Raw genomic sequence first — 22257 nt, 5'->3', positions numbered from 1 at the left:
GTTGAAGGACAAACTATAGGAGACAATGCTGAAGGTAGGCCCTAAATCCACGTGTATGTGCAAAACTACTCACATAGGAGATTTAAAATCGTTTGGGATTCGCTCCTTTCCTGGCAAGGGCTCCTTCGACAACCTCAGTCACACAATTGTCCTTTCTCCATCTGGAAAACTCTTGTGCCTTAAGGATGGGGAGGACCCCAGATCCCAAAGGAGAGTCAAGTGACTCTGGGGACAAGAAGAAATGCCTCCAAGGCAGGCGAGATGCCCGCAGTAGGACTGGGGTAGCAATGGGTTGTAACACGCCTGGTGTTTCACTCACACCTGCTCACGATGGGGAGAGAGGAACAAAGACACCTTTACATAGTGGGTACCTGGGACACACAGGCTATCTGCCTGGTTTTTTTTTCCTCCCCCAACCTGTTGCAGAGGGAAACCCACCCAGGCACCAAACCGTTGTGCCAGGGCCCATCATCCCACCAGCGCCCCAAGGTATCCCAAGGGCCAGCCACTTCTCAGACACTCTGTGAGGCTCCTACCACTCTTTTGCACAGAGCATCGCTCTGACTCGTCACAGGAAATTAGTGGTTCCAAAGAAGCAGCAGATGGGGATAAGAAATGTTCCCAGTGTTCAAAGACAATCACTCTCCTCAGTCTCATTAAATTTTCAGCAGCAATTAGATATCCAAAGACCATTTGCTCATTTGAAAAAATCTCTCTTTTCACCTATCTCCTCTTGCACTTGAGAAGTGCCCACTACACTTTGGGTCACGAATAATAAGAGACTATGAACCTGGATTTGTGCTTTTCATTATTTCACTCCCACACATGGAAACAAACAATCTTGGTATAGGACATGGTTAGTGCGTTGCCCCGACTGCTCCTGCAATTTTATGACTCCCAGAATCACCATTTTTCCTAAAGCTTCTACTGCTGGAGGCATGTGATTAAGGTATAAATTCCTTTTCTTCCATGTTATAATCCAAGAAAAGCTCATTATTCTTGCAATCTGACTCATTTTTTTCCCTGAACATTATTAGTTGGCAACATGGATATCTTACCATCAGTACAAAATGTGACTGCTGAAACATTCGTTCTTCAACTCTATTTGAATCTACTATCACGTCTTAATGTGACCTTTTAAAGCTCAGAACTGTCTATTTTAAATCATCGGCCCTGACATGTGTTGAAGATATTTTTAACAGACTGTTTACAGGAATTCTGGTTTCTGTTCTGCTTTTTTTTTTTTTCCTTTTCAACAGCTTTTCTATTCATCATCTCCAAATTTCACATATAGGACTGTACCAAACACTTATAGGACATTTGCCCACATGGCCTGTGAGAAATTGGACAACAGAAACTGTAGGGAAGGGAAAAAGCAACTGAAAGTCAACTGTAGACAGCAGAAAGACAAATAGACAGGAGAAAGGGGATGACGACTTTTCAGGCATTCTGCGTCACACAGTGCTGGCTAAGGGTACAAGTTTTTGCAGGACGAGGAGTGCCCAGAGCTCACAGGAGAGAGGAGAAACTCCCTGCAGATGGGGATAAACATCCTGCAGTGCTTGGCTAGCGTAAAGGGCTGCTGTCTATTATATATTTACCAAAGCCAAATCTAAAATGCGATTTTCTTTTCATCTTTACGCTATACCTCAGTTACAATGACTACTCACACGAATACCTTCCTTTTATGCCCCTTTTCTTCAACAAAGATTATTTTGAACCTGTAGTCTTACTTATCAGTCTTTCATAGCTCCACCTCTTGGCATTTATCCTCACATTTTTTTTCAGGTAGTTTCCTCTCTTCGCTGCTCCCGGTGCACCATTGTTGCACATCTCCTTAACGCCTTGGCATCCCTTTACACAATGGATGTGGTTGGAAACACTGGCCGTACAGCAGCCAGCCAACTCCCTTCCCTTCTCTACACCAGTTTGCTGCATGAGAAATTTGGCCAATGTTCATAGCCTAGATAAGATGGCTAGTCAGCTTTTGGAGGAAAAAGGAACAGGGGAGAAAGAGGAAGAGGATGACAACAAGCAAGTAATGTAACCACAGTGCCTTGGTATTTACAGGACTGCCTGGCAAGAACACTTTCAACTGCCAGTGGGGCACCTGGAGAGAAAAACATCATGCCTGCCCTCCTAGGTCCCAAGCCAAATAGATGTTGGCAATTTTAGTAAATAGTAACATTTGTGAAGCTGTATTCGCCACTTCTACAGACAAGGCTAGAAGCTGCCCTCTCTCATCCTCCACTTACTGGGGTATGGGGTAAACAAAAACAAACAAACAAAAAACCACCCCCAAACTCACCGCATCTAATTGCACCACAAAGCAAACAGGAAGCCAGAGCAGTTTTAGGAGAGCTGAAACTATTTGCTCCATGTGGTTAACACTACCCAACAGGCGGGAAACCGCGTTTTTGCTTCAGCTATGCAGTTGGTCTGCAAATACGGCTGGTAACTCGCTCTTATTTAAAAGTCAAAAGAGGGTTTTTTGGCAACAAGATCTGAAATAGGATCCCAGCCGCATGAAGCGTACAGCACTGATCCACAGCATCTATTGCGGAGGTGAGCAGCAGAGCTCATCTCTGCAAGTACAGCCCCAGGGTACACCCTTCCCTGAGAAATGGCCATGCCCAAACCCAACAGTACTTCAAGATTTGAAGATCACTGTTTCTTTTTTGCATCTTAAACGAAGGATCTCCATGCTACAGCATAATGCTGCACAGCTACAGGATTTTCATTCTTTATTGGGATGTTTTTAAACACATATATATATTTGGGGCATCTAGGCTCTCTTGCAAGCAAGCAATGTGCACACTGAAGCGAAGTCAGGATATTAGGATAAACTATACAAAGGATTTTAACTGCACCTTACAGCCTCCAACTGCTGTACACATTCATTTTCATATTTTGAACTTTCCACCTCTCCATCTTCAAATAGCCAGAGCTGCCACAGCCTTATCAATTACAACGACCTTAATACTGCTGTATTTTACGAATGCTTATTCAAGTAGAACACAACGTAAAAGGGAAGACTAGACCTTCATCACTTTGAAAATCAGTGCTAGTGCTCCGAGGAAAGCGTTGACTAATCTAAACCAACTGCAGATCCAAAACCTCCTAAACTTTGTCAGGGAAATTCAGATATGAATTCACAATTTTAATGTCAAGCCCCACATGATTATTCATACAGCAGTCAGCGGTATGGTAGGGCATTGGAGATAACATGCACAAACTGCTCAACTAGCCAGAAGTATTATCAAAGCAAACACTCATGCCAGGGAAACCAAGCCCTGATCTAGCACTGGGAGTGCAACAGCACCAACCTAACTTGACATAAATTCCTGTTTGATAGGAATATAGCACTACTACTAATAAATAATAAATGTTAATATATTCAGAACATATACACTTTCATTTGTACTGCTTAAAAAACTTAAATAGTATGTACTGTAAAATCTGCATACCCAAGCTTTTCCTCCTTGACACACAAGAAAACCAAGGCACAGAAATGAATTGGCCAGAAGTTACATAGGGGGCTGGTAGAAAAATCAGGTTACATCTCTGGAGTCCTCAAAAAAGGAATTGTTTTTTAGTGTAATGTAAACTTAGAACATCTATATATTCAGTGACGAGAAGAAGAAGAAGAAATGTGGAGGAAATAATGGAATTTTTTCAGAGCTGCAAGGAACATCTAGAGATCGTCTAGCCCAACTCCCCTGCTAAAGCAGGATTGCCCAGAGCACATTACTCAGGACTGCATCCAGGCGGATCTTGAAAGTCTCCAGAGAAGGGGACTCCACACCCTCCCTGGGCAGCCTGTTCCAGTGCTCTGTCACCCTCACCGTAAAGACATTTTTTCTCATATTTGATCGAAACTTCCTATGTTCCAGCTTGTGCCCGTTACCCCTCGTCCTGTTACTGGGAACCACTGAAAAGAATATGGCTCCATCCTCCTTAAACCCACCCTTTAGATACTTGCAGACATTAATAAGGTCTCCCCTCAGCCTTCTCTTCTCCAGGCTAAAGAGTCCCAGCTCTCTCAGCCTTTCCTCATAAGGTAGATCCCTCAATCATCTTTGTTGCTCTATGCTGGACTCTCTCCAGTAGTTCCCTGTCTCTCTTGAACTGGGGAGCCCAGAACTGGACATGGTATTCCAGTTGTGGCCTCACCAGTGCAGAGTAGAGGGGGAGAATGACCTCCCTTGACCTGCTGGACACGCTCTTCCCTATGCAGCCCAGAATTCCGTTGGGGAAATGGTGACTTCCATTGAAATGGTGACTTCCATTGAAATGGTGACTCGAAAATCCAGTTAGGTCCAGAATAATTCCAGCAGGTTGGGAGGTGACTGGGCAAAGGACAGCAAGTGCATTGGGGCCCGTGACTGGTGGAAATGTAAAGAGATGATGGACAATGACCATCCAGGAAAGATCTGCAAGGAAGGTGATCCCACAGTTCCTATGATAAGGCGGGCTCCTGACAGGGCTGAGGAAGGGCAAGGAAGAAGGCTGCGAGGGCACAAACAGAATCTCCCCAGGCAGAGAAGGGCAGTCAGGAAATACGGATTTGCTGCAGCCAGTGGTGCAAGGATTGCAGAGCAGTAGCCCCTGACACGGGTCTCAGGAGAGAACAGAAAGTAGTAAGAGGCTGTGTTGAATAAGACTGAGAGGAGAAATTCACCACAACACCTTCTTAAAATGAAGACTAAAACTACCACCTCTCTCAAGAGGTCACTATCACACACCTCAGGTTCCACTTTCTCCCAGCTCAAGTCCCACAAAAATGGCATGTCCCCTGCAAAGGGCAAGGCAGGGGACAAACACCAGGCAAGAATATTTAGGGGAAGAAAACCCAAAGGGTCAAAGGCATATTTACCAGCTTTACCCAGTATGGGCTGCATTACCCTGGGAGGACCACAGGTACAGGGACACCAAGCATCCAGCTCTCTGCTGCCCTGGGCTGACCACAGCCTCGCCCTGCCAACTTGTCACATCCCGAAGCACACATCCTTAACCAGCATCTGTTTCAGCATTGTTTTTTCTCCTATTCTTCATCTATGCTCAAGCAACCTTCCCAGAAGGAGGATATTTCTCTGAAGAAAAATGCAGCAGTTATTTCGTAGCCTGGACTCTGGGACAGCTGAGTGCACAGTGGTTACAACACAAATTGTTTTTCTTTCAAGAACAAGGCCACAGTTTGCTTGTTGATATTGTCACAAGAGATATTTCAGAGAAGAAAACCGTGACAAAGCCTCAGCACATTTTTCTCTTCGTTTGGTGGACATGCATTCAAACAAAAAACTCATTAAGTGAAATCTTTCTATGAACTGTATAGGAGCTGATGGTGAATTATTAGGGGGAGGGATTCAAGGACCTGAGCAGCCTGTTGGTTCAAGGAGCCTCTGAAATAGCGTCAAGCCTGGGACCCTGGACGACAGAGAGAAGGGAGAATGATGGCAAAGATACTCAGCTCTCTTGCTGAAGGCCAGAACCGTGTACTTTGGTGTCCTTGCCCAGATAAAAAAATGCTGTTTTATTTGTGTGACTACACATTTAAATGAAGGATATCGTAGACTTGAGAACAATGCATTCCTTCATGATTTCCCCATAAATGTCTGCAGAGGAAAAATAAGCAACAAGAACTGACCTGAGTTAGCTGCAGCAAGCAGCTGAGATTCCTATCTTGATCATCAGCAACATCACAGGACTTCTAAAGCAGAAAAATCCCTGGAGGCAGTTCTCCTTAGGAGGTTATCAAAATGAACCAGGAGCCTTCGTTTGATACCTCCTCAGTTATTTCTTCATCAGAATTTCAAAGTTACAACCCCTGCCCTTGCCAAAGTATTGCGTTAAGGAAAAAGCAAGTTCTCTTAATTGTTAGTGTTGCAAGCAGCACACCATCCCAGAGAACAGAGTGGAAGGTATTAGTCAAATGGTAGATGGGAGGAGATGCTACTGACCCAGTTCTGCAAGATACGTGAAGCTACTGCTATGTCAGGGATACAGTTTGAGTTGCTGATTGCAAAAACGTAAGACAAAACGGTTTGGGGAAAAAACACAAAACTAAACCAATGCCAACAAAATCCCCCACCAAAATTACACACGCTGCTCTGAAAACCCAAAACTTCATGCTTTCAAGGACAGGACCTGGAGTAAGGTACTCAGGTTTTACTCCTCATACTGGATCTGATGCCGTGGCCTTTAATAAGTCGTTTCACCTGTTTCTCTGTGTGCGGAATACAGAGAATATTACTTCCGTGTTTCACAGGGCATTTTATGAGGCTTTGCTGTTTGTACAAGTCATTTGAGGGCTTTAACTGGTGGTGCCACAGAAGTTCAAAGCATCAGTGTTTCAACACAGAATATTGTTTACTTCTTCATCACTTCAAAATACAATTGCATACATACACACAGCACTTCCCCACTGCCTCTCAAAAACCCACTTCTGTTGAAGGTGGTTTTTTGATACAAAAACAAAGAATGACAAATACAAATGGACAGAAGCTACATCCCTTTTCTGACTATTGGTTCTTCAGGAGGGACAAACAATTTCCTCTCATTTTTTTGCGATACCATTTCTTGGGAGTACTTCTTTTTGCAGAAAGTGAATGATCTATAAAACCATAGGTTTCCATTATGAGTTGTAACCGCCTATTTAACTAAACCACGTTATTTAATCTTGAAATTACTGTTAGGGGATTCTGGATCCTTTTCTTTGCTACCAGAAGAAAAGCAGCACCCAGTTTTCCCACCCTCAGAAGTACACTTTAAGTTCACATGAGCATTGGGTTCTCAAAAAATATAAAACTAGATCTCAGCACTAAAAAAAAAAAAAAGTCCTTCATCCAGGTTGGGAATTTTGGGGGTCTGTATTAATTGTTTCCAGTAAGACCGGATCTTGCAAACTTTTGTGTGGGTGGCTGTCTGCACACTGAAGACAGACAGATGCAGGTGCCTGCCTGCACTAAATATTTTGCACAAACTCATGAGTTTGTTATATTTGGGTGGTTTTTGTTTGTTTCATTTCATTTGATGTTTAAAGTGTGTATTCCAAACTAAGCAACATTCGGAACCCAAATAAATACACTCTCTGTATAAAAAACAATATATGTTATCATGTTACAAAATGAGGCAGATGCCAGTGACAAATGCTTTAAGAATTTTTTAGCAGCCACCTGAAAAATCATTTAAGGGTCAGAAATAAGTAGCGAACGCCACTGCATGAGTCATCAATGACAACAAGGAGAAAAGGAATGTGAAGGGATTTTTTTTTTTTTTCTTTTTTTCTAAAATGAGAGATGGTTTGGCTGAAAGAAAATTATTACTTTTACTGTTACCAGAGTAAAATTTCCATTTGTGAACAGGGGACTTTCCACTTGACACATACCGATGAAGAATCATTTACATAGCTGGAGGTAAAACTACAACTTTTACCCTGGGAACAGTGTTGAAGGAAAAACAAACTCTTTTCGGTAGCAGGAAAGTGCAAAATTTTTGTCCTCAAATTTTGGTCCAGAAATAGATAATGTTTGTTTTCATTAAGTCTTTAAAAATACTTACAAAGAAAAGAAGATGTATTCCACAGAAGCAAACATTCCAGCCAGCCTAAACAGAACTAGGACTGGGAAACTGGACTGAGCAAGTATTAACTATGTTAAGCACTTACACTATGTGCTACAAGGGTGAGTGTGCCTCAAAACAAAATAAAAAGCTTCATTGTTTACTATTACTATATCTTCATGTAAAATGTGGCAGCAGCCAGGATTTGAGTAAGGTTGGGTCTCCCCTCACACCTCAAGCAGTTAAATTTGCTGCCTCAAAGGATTTGTGCAGGTCTTACCCTGCCACGGCACTGGCCATGCTACAAACTCGCTGCCTCAATTTCCCTTTCGGGACAGCAGGAACAGCAACATTTAGTATTGGATCACTTCAGAGATCAGCATTTGCAATGTGATTTGCAAATTACAACAACTGACACTGTACCAAACTGATTTGTATGATACTCACAGATCTGCTACCCAATGATGCTGAGACCAGTATTATTAACTTGGGTTGGTGAAAAACAGAGTCGCAGTAACATTTTCTTTCTCTAAGAGACCTGGGTAGCTCGTTCAATGGAATTTTACACTCTTCTACATTTTTTCCTCATAGTTCAGTGCTGGTTTTTTCCTCCTTGATTGGCAAATTAAAGCCCAGGAAGACCAAGCAACTCTCCAACACAGGGGTACACGGGGTCTGGACCAGAGCAGCAAATCTGCTCCCAGATCTGCCCCGCGCAAAGCCAGCATACAAACCACCGTGCTGACTGTCCTCACAATGGACATTCCAGAGCCCTGGGGCTCTTGGACCCTAAAAAGGGGTTTAAAAATCTCCTTCATCCTTATTCGTAGAAGCAACATTTTGGGATAGCCCAACAGAGAAAAAAAATGGAATATCTTTTTCCTATTATTTTCATAGTATAAGCTTTCCATAAAGTTCCACTCATTTAACTGGTGCTTTAGCCGAGTCTAGCACATTAAATAAGTCATCTGCTCCTAAACAGATAGTAAAACTGTCCGTATTGGTAAACATTAATTATTATTGAATTATGGCAGTTTCCATGTGCAGTCTTAATTGCTTATAGAAGAGTTTGCAGTCTATTTTCATATTTCTATGTTTTAAAGACCTGAGTAATGCTGTAGCTGAGGCTTCACCTAAGCGATCTTTCCATTTTAACAGAAGGACAGCAATTAACACAAATTACCCCAGCTTACACACCCTTGCGTGTACAACTGCTCAGTCACTTGGCTGGAAAATTGTAAAGATCTGAGACTGAATGTGACACAACTTTATTTCCACTAGGTCCTCAATAGCCAGCTTCTGTATTAGCATGACAAGCACGCAGTAACTCATCCCCCATCTCTTTTAAACACAAAAAATTTCAGTCTTATCCAGACTCCCTTTTCTAAATTGTCTCTGCTGTAAGCCTGTTCTGCACCATCATGAAGACCTTAAGTCCAGCCTTACCCTGACACTAAGAGGAATAATTAAACAAACAAAAGCAGCCATAAACACCTGCAGCCTTTGGTGCTGGTAGGGGTTCATCAAGATGACAACTTTGCGTTGAATTTCCTATTTTATTTCCTTGTTACCTGCAACAGAAAAAACCTCAACCTCTCATTTCCTTCCTCCTGCTCAGTTTCTGTTTAGTGTTTTGAGTGACTGGTGTAAATTAGCTACAGCCAGGAGCCAGATTTTCAATTTACTCTTTTTCTAAAGGCCGCGGGTAGAAAGACAGAGAGCAAAGTCTCCTGGATAAAATGAGAAAATGACGGGGGGAAGGAGAGGCCAGTAACAGACACACACAGTCAGCAGAGCTCCCGGGCAGCAAGAGGCATGATGCTCAGACGCCTACAGGAAGAAACCAGGGGCACACCATGGTCAAAAAGGAGATGGATTGTGCCACTGAATTCACGCACAACTTTGGCAAAGCAATGCTTTCAGAATTAGGCTTGGAAATTTAACGTAAAAATTTAGTGAAATCTGTGCAACCTCTTTCAATACATAAATAAGCACCAGCTTCATAGGTACGTGCTATTACGTACAGGACAGTAATATTGCCAAAGCACACTGCCAAGCCACGCTGATTTGCGTGACTTTGAGAATGAAATGGTCTGGAGTTCCCATTGGAGATACAAAGAAACGTAGAAACCACTTGAAAACATAGACCAAACACAGCCATTTGCTAGAATACCACAAGAGGGGATCTAGTTTGTTTCCAATGACCTGACCATAAAACCTTACTTCTAGAAAGAAAAGTTTTGAAAGAATTAGCAACAAGAAACCAGAAACGGGAACTATTCAATTTACGTTAGTGTCAGCAAATAGTGTCTCTTTACCATCCCATTTCAAACTTATTTTCTCAGCCAAAGAGCAGCTCTCTCGCGATGGGGAACAGCGGGAAACTTGCTTTGCTTCGAGAGGTCAGAGATGCCAGGTCTTGAGGTAGATGTTTTGCAGGGAAGCACTGGCTTCAATACCCTCCAAAGAGCTTACAGGGACTGAACTGCCTGTAGCATGAAGCCTGCCATACTTTGCAAGCGGGCCATCCCACCATCATCACCACAGTGTGGATGCACATAGCCTGCAAAATTGCAAACTGTATCAGCAAATGTCTTGGGCAAACATGACTGACAATGCCTGTGATTATCTGCTTGCCAAATGTGTGGCTCGCCAGTCACATGTCCAACAGGTTAACCAGCCGCCTGCAGACACATGGCTAGTGAACCCCTAATGGCAGCGTTTCCCATCTGCTTCTCTGGTGACCACACACCACCCACCTGCTCACCCGTCAGGTTCCTTTGGGACACACTCTGGGGAGCCAAAGAGGCTTGCTCAACTCTCTAAAGAAAAGTTCACAAAGAAAAGGGGCCTTTAAAGACATTTCCTCCACACCCCTAAAAGCCCCCAACAAAAATATACCTAGCTACTACACATGTGATTCCTTTGGTGGCAAAACGAAACGAAATTCACAAGCCCTCTGACAGTAAAAATACATCCTTCCTCCTCCTCAGACTTCTCCTTTTACAGAAGCATTTCTCTTTCTGTGCCATTTCCCAGACTGTCACACTTGTCTCTTTTACTAGCTCCCACCCTGGAGCCAGACAAATGCCCTCTGAAAACACAGAGCTCCTGATGATGCCATATGGGCTTTTAATGTCGTGCCATTACACCCCGAGCCACACAGCACCCACTTACACACCATTCAGCCCTAACAGGTCATGCCCTGACTATTCCTCCATGCACATTATTTATTTAGCGTTCTTCTCTTCCTTCAATGCTTTATTGATTGCTGCTGCTTACTCGGGGGCACTCTGCTTGTGTTGGGAGGTCATGTGCAGCAGCGGGGGAACAGAGGCTAGCACTGCTTTCTGTTCTTGAAACAACAGACAGTCTTTTCCCTGTGGTCACACAAACACCCGCACAGCAAACTCGACGATTGGAGTAGCTCCCTCAGATTAGCAAATGACAAAACCCAAGCCAATCAACTCCTCAAAACCCACACCTGATCTTTTTTTCACTGCTGAATCAGAACCAGCAAAAGCCCAGAAAGAACTGAAATGTATTTTGTCAAGAGGAAAGATGCGCAAGTATGTGAATCTGATCTCATTTACCAGAATGGCTGAGCTCTTGTCCCCCATGGTTCCTGTCTTTACTGAACCTTTGTCTTCCCTTATCTCCAATAAGGGACACCACAGCGTGTTTGTTGGCAACAGATTACTTGTCACTGGGAATTGCTCAAAACAGAGCATCACAGCATTTTTTCCTCCTCCTCTTTCTGAGCCTCTTTTGTGAGGTCCATCTGACCAGAGGGAAGGCAGATGAATGTCTACTCCATTTACAAATGACAAAAAATAGCATGTGAAATCCTGCTATAAATAGCGTATGAAATCCTGCTACGTTGCAAAAAAAAAAAAGATGAGGACACCTGACAAACTTGCACAGGAAAAAGAGCTCACAGAGCAAATTTTTCCCCTTCAGGCACTTTAGATAACAAAATGACCAGCTGTGGGATGATCAAACCTTGATTAATTTTTTTTATCACCTTCTTGATGATCAGCATTTCCAGCTCATCATTGGGCCTGCTACCTTGGCTGTACTTTGGAAACCTTGTAGCTACAAGCTGGCATGGGTAAACACATGTCCTGGCAGTTCTGCCCACATGTGAATTAGCAAAGACTGAATAAGCCCAGTAAACGGTGATCCCATCATCGGGGTTCAGGGGAAAGTGGTCTTCCTCCATGCTGGCAGCACCAGAAGATCACTGAGTGTGAATTGTACAGCAGCACTCCCCCTTACTCCCCTGGGATCAGTCTTATAGCAAAAAATTGAAACCAGACACAATACTTCTGTTGCAAAAAATAGAGGAAGAGGCCATTAGAAAAAAAAAAAAAAAGCAAGCAGCATAACTGATTCTGAAAACAATGTTTTTCTCTGCTGTGAATGAGGAGTCAGCAGCTCTGATTGCACGTGTGCAAATTTCCCCAAAGTTTCCCTGAAACTTTCCATTACAGACAGGCAACTGAGCTCTAGTAAAGACAGTCATTAGACAGTCATTAAGTTTATGCTGGTACTTGTTTATTTACTTCAGTTAAGATATCTGTTAGATCTTATCAGGGGTGAGTGAATCACCCTCTACTACATATGTGTAGTTGACTCTCCGTGAAGGAAGGGAGCACATCAGCAGCTCTACAGATTGCAAGTGCTCAGAAGTCCCCTGGCTGCAATGGGGCTTCTCCCCGCAGTGCTCTCCTCCCCTTTTCAGCTGGTTGCCTTAAGTGAAGATCAACGTTTTGGGAGGACTGGGAACTGCCAACTGACAGGCTGTTTCCTTTAATGTACAAGATATTTGCAGCTTTTATGCTATCTGCACGCATCACGCAAGTTTACAAAAAAAAAAAATCTGCTTGGGTAATATAGAAAAAGCTCTCTGCAAGAAATTGTGGAGAGCCAGGTGAGAGACCAGTCAGATGCAGCTCTCCAGGAGGAGAGAGCATCTGCTAAATTCTAGACCAAGGTGCCTGGAAGACTTGTCATGGGAAACAAATCCAGGAGGATAATGACTCTATGAATTGATCTGAAAGACATGAATGGGCATCACCATGAAATCACCACTGACAAAGTTCCATTCAGCACACAATAGAGACTCTGTTAAATCTTACTAACTACATCCTTGTGTCACAGTAGACAGCTCTGCCCACAAATCAGAGACCACAGCATTACAGTGCAAAAATCATTCATACGCTTGCTGGTGGTTCTGGAGGGAACAGTAAAATGAAGGAGAAAACTGAATCCTGATGGAAGCCTGTTCCTGTCATTTGGGAACCTGGACTAACCAGCATTCTGGCCAGTTCCTTTACAGTCCTGGTACCAATTCATAGATGGAAAAGCCAGACAATCCTTCTCAACAAACATTTGCACAAGGTGTTTTTACCTCTCCTTATATCACTGGTCATACCTGGTACCCACTGATAACATCTGTTGAAGCACCATGAAAAGGCCATTTAATCTGCCGGAGCCTTTGGTGGAAGCCAAGAGTGGGCAACTGAAACGAGGGGATGTCCCCTCCCTCCTTGCCTTGCTCTATTTATGCATGCAAAGCTCCTACATTAATTTTTCATCTCTCCCAGCCACTGATTAAAGGGGCGCCTTACCCAGTTCCCCTTCCTTTTCTATCTCCAGTGAAGTCCTATCTTTCCATGCTTTGGCAGCTGTTTTTCTCCTCCTCCCTGCCCATTTGCCTGCTGTTGTCTTGCTAATTATTTTTACAAGGCTCAATAATTAATGCAATCTTTCCCATTTTTCATCTCCTTCCTACAGCCTCGTCTGGCAAGCAAGAAACTCCACAAGCAGCTGTGCTCAGTTGGCTGCCCATCCGCCTCCTGCGGAGAGGAACCATTGCCAGAACAAGACTTTGCAACCTAATCCTCTATTTACCTTTCTCTGGACCCAGCAACTATCATCCAGAGGAGCAGCTTTTGAAGTCACTTAGCAACATGTTAGCAAACCAAGGCTCTGATGTCACCCCTAAAAATAACATCTCAGAAACACCCATTTGTCTCATGACTTGAACCAAAGTTATCTGTAGCCATCTAGCTTCATTCCTCAAAAATTTTTGCTTCTAGAGAAGCAAAGCAGCAACACAGTTATATCAAATTAAAGATGATCTCCCATTCTGCAACAATCACACTGACTAGAGTACAGGACTCCTCGTGCCTCTTTCCAAAGCACCTGGTATTGAACAAGAGCACAGATCAGATGCTGAAGTGAACATAATACAGGTCCCATATGGTAGAGCAGCTCCCTCAACCCTACACATTATCAATCTACTGAAGATGAATTATGGATTTAATTAGAGACTCACTCGTGTTAAATCTGTGGGAGACTGGAAAAAAAAGGTTTTCAAATAACATTGTTAACAGGTCCTGTTTGGGAGAGGACTCCGCTACAGGTTTAACTCAAGCAGGACACCTCATGGTGCAGCTCCTTCATCCTGATGATATCCTAGAAACAGCTTTCTTCACATTTTGCCTTCTACTGATGATCAAACAGAACATTTCCTCCTCTCAAAACAGAAAGGAAAAACATAGCAGTAAATACAGGGATTACGCTGACAGCAGAATTCCTAATGCAACTTCTTTGTTTTCTGCGAATGCTGTCAGGCATCTGAAAAACAGAAGTCAAAGTTCTCAAGAATTTTCATTTCTTTGCAAACGGTTAGCAATTGCTGTCTGGCTCACAGTTTGGGAATCACTGCTCTGAGCCGTTCACCATTGCCCAGGCTCTGTTTATGCCGCCAGCTGCCCAAGGTCAGGGAAAGGCAGGGCAACTCATAACCATGGCACTCCAAACTAGATGCTCGCTCCTTTCACACACTAAGCAAACCTGGACTGCATGGTGGTTTTTTTAAAGCATAAAATCCCAAATTCTGCAGGAATCAGCAGTGGTGGTTCGCCTTTCAGCATTATTCTGATGCTGATTATCACAAAATGCCAAAGTATAGGGCAAATTCTAGTTTTGTCCATTCAAGAGCAGCTGAGGAAGACAACTGGATGGCTCTTCTGCAATCGCGCAGCATCAAGCAACGCATTTCTGCAAAATGCACGCGTACACCAGCACCACCTCCTCAGAGAGCCACTTCTTCTGTGGTGCACAATGGCAGGATCACACCCAGGGGAACACCTAGGCACGTAGTGCCTTTTCCAGAGCCTGCACCCAGACCTTCTGCAAGCATCACCAGAGGCTTCTTCCATCCTACCAACCTCCACCCCCTGTCCTCCTTGCTGCTTGCAGCTTGTTGTTTCAAAGAGCAGTGGTGTGAAAAAACAGGAAGCCATGCAGAGAAGAGAGAGAATACAGATTGAGGCACGAAACTGCAGCAGCAACAGCTCCCCCAAAACGCACCCCACCCCCCTCTTCCCTTCCCACCCCCTTACCACAGGCCACATTCTGGGTGAGAAACACTGTACTTGCTCTTGACGGGAAACTGGTTACGGAGTTGCATGGCCAGAGAGACACTGAGGGAGGGGAAATCCAGCAGCATGAAGGGAAACACGTCTCACTAGACTCTGCTGGTCTTGGAGGGAGAGGTAGGAGTGCAGCTGATATTAAGAGAGCCAGATTAAACCCACAGGTGTCAGAGATTCCTGGAGTGCCTGCTACGCTTCACTATCAGCATGAGTCCTAGCACATGCTACCCACTCCTGTGTGGCAGAAAAGGCAGAACTGAGGGCAAAGAGCTCTCATCTTTAGGAGGCTGTGCTGACAGGGATGGCTGTGTGCGACCTCTGACCTTGCAACAGCCCTGTGTCTTCCAGCCAGGCTCTGGAAATGCTGCAGAGGAAAGGCAGGCTGAGGACCTCTTCCAGATCTACGTGGGATCTGCAGCCTCCTGGCCACGCTCGGAGAGATGCCAAATGGACTGCAACCAGCAACTAACTGCCCTCCAATACAGAGAATAATGACCAAGGGACTCTGGGGAGGGGAGAACAGATGGGAGAGGGTGCAACACACCCAGAGCATCTGGGGGAATGGGAGCTCTGCCTTACCTCCCTCTGACAACGCATGAAGCATCATTTCCCATACATCTCCCTCTCAGACCTCCCTTCTTCTCACTCTCACTGGGAATTGGGATTGCTCCTTGCTTCCCCTTCTCTTCTCCCACGTTACTTATCCTGTGCTAAGGCAGCTGGCCTTTCCACCACCACTGTCAGCCACTACTTTGAGCACACTAGGTTCAAGAAGTTCAACAAATTTTGCTGCAATTCTTGAAGGCCAAGGAGGGATTTTTGAAGGGAGATGCAAGACTGAGTTGTTGCCCCTTGCCAAAAGGGACACCTTTTGCAGCCTCTGCACTAGGCCACTCACAGCTATTAGCTTGCTCTTTAAAGCATTGCTGTCTTTGTAGCTTGGATAGGGTATTCTTGGTCCCTTGCGCATAGGAAAAGTCCTAAAGCCAGACTAGCTTTGGGAATTAACAGAAGACTAAATCCTACTCTGAAGTTGTAAAAGGAACAGGTCAAAACAGACGCCACTCCAGAGGCAGCTCTGCATTCATTTTACACTCTAAACTTCAAGGAAAAGTATGTAATCGCCTCATCCCCAAGAGTTCAGATTTGCAGCTTCAAATATCTACTGAGGACCATTCTACAGACTATTTGAGCTTTATCTATGACCTGCTGCATACAAACAGCTCTTAGCACCATTTTTACACCCGTATATAACTTCTTCAAGGAATAAGGATTTTGAATCACGTCTATCTATTGAAGAGGGACACTGGATCAGCTTGTCTACAGCTCTCAGCATTTGCAGCTCTCCCAACTCACCCTCTATTGGCAGCTTCTGATAGAAAGGTTTCTATTTTGCAGGAGATTTCATTGCTCACACTCTTATCTTTTCAGTCTTCTACATAAGCCTGAGAGATTAAAAGGGTGGAGATGAGGAAACAACAGTTAGGGGCAAAAACACTAGTAGGGGACAGAAACACCAAGCAAGCATGCACTCTGGCTTCCATTTCATATAAAGTATTTCCAACTTCATCTCTGCATGTAACCATATCTATTTTTACATCAGCCAACTAACCGGATAAAACAGAAGGAAAAGAAGCAATGTCACAGGAATCCTGGTGATGTTGAAAGCAAGGGAAAAAGCCAAACACAAAACGTAGCTTGGCTACTGCTTCTGGAGACCAGGGCTCAACATTTAAAGTGAATGCAGGTGGGATAAGCATGCACGACCTGAGGCGTGGTGGACAACAGTTCACAATATGAAGCCACAAAATGACCTAGCACATCCCAGTATCAGCTCAAGACATGTTAATACATCAGCATGGCATTTCCCCACAGTGTACTTAGCTTGGATTTTGTCAATCAAAAGTCTTTTATTTCTGTACTAATTCACCACTGTGCACAGGTGAACTGTCCTTCTTTTCTACTGTTAATAACAAACAAACCAAATTTTTTAATTACTAAAACCAAAAGGGGAAGGAATGAGGACAGATGTGAGGCAACACAATGGAAAAGAATTAAACAGTCTGATATCTACTGGTGGGAAAGGGGAATGCAGCATTTCCTCAGTCATTTTCAAAGCCTCTGTACTGCTTGCAGAGGGATATGCTGTGCTGTGGTTTATTTATAAAACCTATAAGAATGTTGACCGAAGGCTGTAACTTGAAGAAAAATAAGCATCGGTCAAGTTTTCTAAACACAGTCACAAACCCATGAGAAAGAGGCTTACCAATAAGACCCTCTGCTCTTAGAGGGATGTAAAACACAGGAGAGGCCCCAGTACTTCTGAGCTGCTAAAAAAGCCATGCAAACCACGAACAATCCCCCTGGTTTAAATGCAGCCAACACTGCCGTTTTCTGTTCCAGCCACAGAAGTAAGGCGGGGAGCAGGGGGGTGTGAGAGCTCCTGAATGAGATGGAGGGGGATTCCCAGCACTTCCCTGGCTGGCAGAGCTGGCCAGATAGCCTTCCCAGGCTCTTAGGTTTTCTGTTTTGTCTTTTTAAATAGCTGATGAAGAGGGATGCTCCTACAAGCAGTGATTCTGAGCAGGGCCCTCATCTAAATGCTCTGAATCATTCTTTGGAAGAGACTATCTCTGCTGACAATTGAAGGAGCCTCTGGAGAAGGCAGACAGATAGAACAGATTAATAACTCTTCTGTGCCATTCACATCAACATACCCGTGTAAGAGACCTAACTATTTGCTATTGGGACTGTGGGTCGTTATCCAAACCTGCTCAAAAAAAGGACAAAGCGGGTGCGATAAGGAGCATGAGAGGAAGAACAAGGTCCCTTACAATGTGGTCTGCAATCCAAATACTTGGACCACAGACAGCTCAGCCATGTGCCTTCCTACCATTCTTACAAGGAATACAATAAATTCCACCTACATGCGATTGGACCTTCCCAGAGGCTCCATCATCCTTAGAAAAATTAATCGAGCCCAGCGTGATGGGGGATGCTGCTGGGAGGGGGTGAGCAGGAGAAACCACTGCAGGTGAAAATGGCGGTGAAAATGACTCATATTCCCATCCCCAATTGCAGACTTTTAGAATCTCCCTTTGACATTGCTCTAATGTGTATTTATTGTTTCATTTTCCAGAGGGGACGGAGATGCAGAGATCTTTTACTAAAGACCCATTTCAGCCTCATTAATAACGATCCCTGACGTTGGTATGCCGGCACAAACGCACCACCTAGTGGCAATCGCAAATGGAAAAGCTGTGAAACCAATACAGTGCTGGAAAATAAATCACTTAACCAATTTTAAGAGGCTGCTAAAAGTAATAAAGGGCCATCACGACACATGAACCCACTGGAGAGAGAAGACAAAACTCTTTACTCTTCCATGTGTCCTAAAAAGCTTGATACACCTGCTTATTTTTTAAGCAAGATGAAAATCAAGAGCTGACATAAAATTCCTGCATCTATAATTACCTTGTATAATTTGACAACATTATTGCTATTTCCTGATGCACAGAACTCCTGAGCCCATTTGTTCACAACCTTCACCTTAAAATAAGATTTAACTAGAAACTTGAGACAACTTTCTTAGGCTTTGCCTGATAGACTGTATTCTGTTTCACAGCCTCTACTGCCTACAAGACATTCAGCATTTCACGCCTCACATACAATGTTTCATCCATTGCACAAAGGCACCAGCACACCACAGAATTCAGTTTTGCCTGTCTCATGGTCCCACAGCAGAGCTACTGGGGAACCAGAGCCTCGCAGATACAATCAATCTTCGAGTAGCTCTACCCCTGCACTGCCACTATCCCTTCAGACCTTTGCCACTGAATTCGAAGAAATCAGTCTTTTCAACAGGAAGTGGTGCTCAAAGATCAGGGAAGAAAGTTTATCTTAGGACTTGGAAGTCCAGTTTCTCATACACATTATTATCTTTCAGGATTTAGCGACATCTATATCTATTTCCTGCTCTTCAGAAAACTAACATACAACCAGAGCTCTTACTATGTCTATGTAATTATATAAAGCTTGAAATGTCATTTCTAATGTCTCTACTGCAGTTGTTGAATAAAACATACGCTCATGTACCAACCACAGTTTCCTTTTCTAGACAGCAAACATTCTTTGGTCAGAAGTGCCAGGGGCCTGAATGCTGTAGCTGTGAAGATCGTTACACAGAAGTCTGTTGGTAAACTACAATTATAATTGAAATATATCCAGAAAAGTTAAAATCTAGAACTGCTTCAGGAAATCCTGAAGACTAACAAAAAAACCAAACCAACCAACCAAACCAAAAATACCTCACCCCCGAACCCAGAGAACACCTCCCTCCTCCAATACCTTTAAAAGCCAAAGTTAATTGTGAAGATCATTTATTTACTCAGAGAAACACACGCAAAGATGAACGATAAAACAGTCTTTGAAGGATTTCAGACACACAAAAGAACTTCCGGCTACTAAGTCAGCAAAGACAGGGGATTAAAAATAAAGTAGTTGTTCCCAAATTTAAGTACAACTGTAGAAGTCCAAACTGAAACACTCTTCAATGCTTGATACTCAAAAATCTTGAGAGTATCACAAATTCACTAGTTAGTTTTGATGTAGCTAATAATTTCCACTGTGCTCCTCCCTCATGTCTCGTGTGAGAATGGACGCCTCAGACAATAGAGTCACACAGTCATCTGAAAATTAAAACAGGAAATAACAACAACAACCAAAAAAACCCACAAATACCAACAATAAAGTCCACGTCTGAGTATGCCATGTCTATGTCTTACTACATGCAGGATTACCTGAGCTGGACAATGCCTGCAGTGAGGTGTTGCTTAGTTGTAAGTTGCTGTAAAAGGTTGTAAATATAAACCATCTTTTCGTTCTGCCCATCTCAGCTCAGTCCTGGCCCAGGGCTGAAGCCTGTAGCTGCTACCACGACACACACTAAGCAGAAATTAGTAACAAATACCTCACTCCAAACCATGCAAAGCCAATGCTACCACGTGCCTTATGAGCCACAGGCACACAGCTCCACAGAAAACCACCCGGACTATTTTTTTATTTGGCCTATAAAACTCACTTTATACACTCTTTATAATCTCTTATTTTCAAAGGGAATAACAGGGGGCAGGAGCGATCTTTACTCAAGAGCACGTAAAAGCAACTTTACCCATGGATTTGGTGGGAATCGCACACAAAACAGAGAAGGCAGAGAGCTCCCCTCACGCAGCCCTGTGTGAGGGAGCCTGGTCATAAAATAGGCCATTATAGAAGCAAGGAATTCCTGTCACTTACCTCAGCCCATCCCCTGCCAGGCAGCTTTGCTCCAAAAAGGTTTGGTTTCCACACAAAAGGTACGCACCCTGCAGAAGCCACGAGCTGGTGGGCAGCCATGGACACCCCAGGGCAGGGAGAGCCCCTCAGGCCCCCAGTGGCTCCCCAAGGCCGGCAGCGCCTGCAGAGAAGCTTCTGGCCCTCGTTAGCAGAGATGAGCTGCAGCTGCAGGTACTCCCGGGCAGGCTGAGGGGAGGGGGCTGCACCCCCCCCAAGCCGGCCCCACACCTTTGGGTAACAACGTCAGGTTACCTCAGGAAAATTATTAATTGGCCCTTCAGAAACTGGAGCGGCTGCTGCCCCTCTCCAAGAAAGGGTTTTCCACATAAAGAACCCCAGAGAAGCCTTCTCAAAAAGGCCCATCATGGGGCCTGGCTTTGCAGCCTGCACTGGGCATAAATTGCGGCCTTTACTGCATTCACACAGGAGGGCATAATTAGCACAATTAAGATGACCCAGACTGGGACACAGACACCCTGGTGAGAGCCCACAGGTGGCAGAAAACCAGCCAGAAGCCCCAAGAGCAGCATACAGAAACCCTTGTGCACATAACCAACCTCTGGTGCCACTTGTCACCTCCCCAGAGGAACTGGGATGGATTGAGCACAAATCCTGGCCAAAACAAGGGAAGATGGGCCTAGGAAAAAGTATAGGTGTTTGCTTAAACTGAGCCTGGGGAAAGGGGAGGAAAGGCATTTCCTTAAGTGTATGGTTTATGTGTCGGTTTTTTTCCCCAGTACCTAAATTCGTGACCAGAGTTGTACTAACCAGCAATAAATTAAATTAAGGAAAAATTCCCTGAGTCAAGACTGTTTTGCTGGCACTGGGGCCACCTGGCACGCAGGGCCACAGGCCACCACAGGGTTTCTAAGGAGACCCCACGCACTGGAGCTTTACCTGGGGAACAGCAAATGAGAAAATCGTGGGGATGGGGTGTGATGGAGCCCATGAGCGAGGGTGCCTGTCCCCGTGGCACCACAGCTAAGGCCACAGAGAAAACCCCGAGCAAGTCTCCCAAGACTTGATTCCCTTCTGCTTCTAGCTCTGGAGATCCATATATGAAAACACAAACACACACAAAAGCAGACACTTTCACTCTTCACAAGTTATATACGCAACAGAGTAGAAAGAGGATATTATCAGAGTCCAGGTCCATCTCACCAACACTGGCTACACCATACTCTGAAAGCAGGATGGCACAATTAGCTTACACACAAGCAATTAGTTTATGCCTGATGGCATAATGAGTCCGTGCACGAGCTAAAAATTCAGGCGCAAGAACACAACTGGTTCATGCATGAAGGCAAAGTTAGTTTATGCATAAGGAAACAATTATTTAATACCTGGGCAAACAATTAGTTAATGCATGAGTGCACAATAAATGTCATGTGTGACTGTGGACCTTTTCACTCTTTACACATTTCCTACAATGGAATAGGAAAAAGAAACATCAAAAGAAGAAATATTAGGTCTCCTCATATTAACACCAGCTATACCATGCCCTGAAGCAATTCTATTTGAACCAAAATGATTATCCAAGAAAACAGATATATTTGTTCTTCGTATGCACACCTCCATTATTTTAGAATAAAACGGGAGCCCTTTAGAAGAAAACAGTTATTACTCTTTCAAACTCCAAAGAGGAAGGTCTGTTTTATGGAAAAGACAAATACCAGCCGAAACATCATCAGATTCAAAAAACTGTGTATGGTGCTGAGCTGATAAAACGACCTGTGAGAAGCACACACAAAGTCAGACTTTCAGAAACTCTTCCTATTTTCATAATTCTGGGCACAGTGGAATTAATGGGAGTGCAGAGGTCAAACTTAATACCCAAAATTCAGCCGCTGTAGTTTCATATCCATGTATTGTTCACAAATGCTCTAAACCACAGCAGGGACTTAAGAACTTCGCC

The 22257-nt window shown here is 44.0% G+C and overlaps 1 protein-coding gene across 2 annotated transcripts in view; it reads right to left on the bottom strand.

Annotated features, from left to right (window-relative positions):
• The window catches only part of PIK3CD (phosphatidylinositol-4,5-bisphosphate 3-kinase catalytic subunit delta), a 49893-nt gene extending 29471 nt beyond the window's left edge, over positions 1-20422 (bottom strand). Inside the window, exon 1 of one of the 2 annotated variants that reach the window (XM_074609425.1) lies at positions 20304-20422. The gene's annotated coding sequence lies outside the window, so the exon portion shown is untranslated. The remainder of the gene's footprint in view (positions 1-20303) is intronic. The other variant, XM_074609423.1, reaches the window with a different exon arrangement.
• Positions 20423-22257: the final 1835 nt, after the last annotated feature.

This window comes from Larus michahellis, chromosome 16 (assembly GCF_964199755.1).
Source record: "Larus michahellis chromosome 16, bLarMic1.1, whole genome shotgun sequence".
Classification (NCBI taxonomy): Eukaryota; Metazoa; Chordata; class Aves; order Charadriiformes; family Laridae; genus Larus; species Larus michahellis.
Note: the sequence above shows the minus strand (reverse complement) of the source record. Positions and strands in the feature narration are given on the sequence as shown.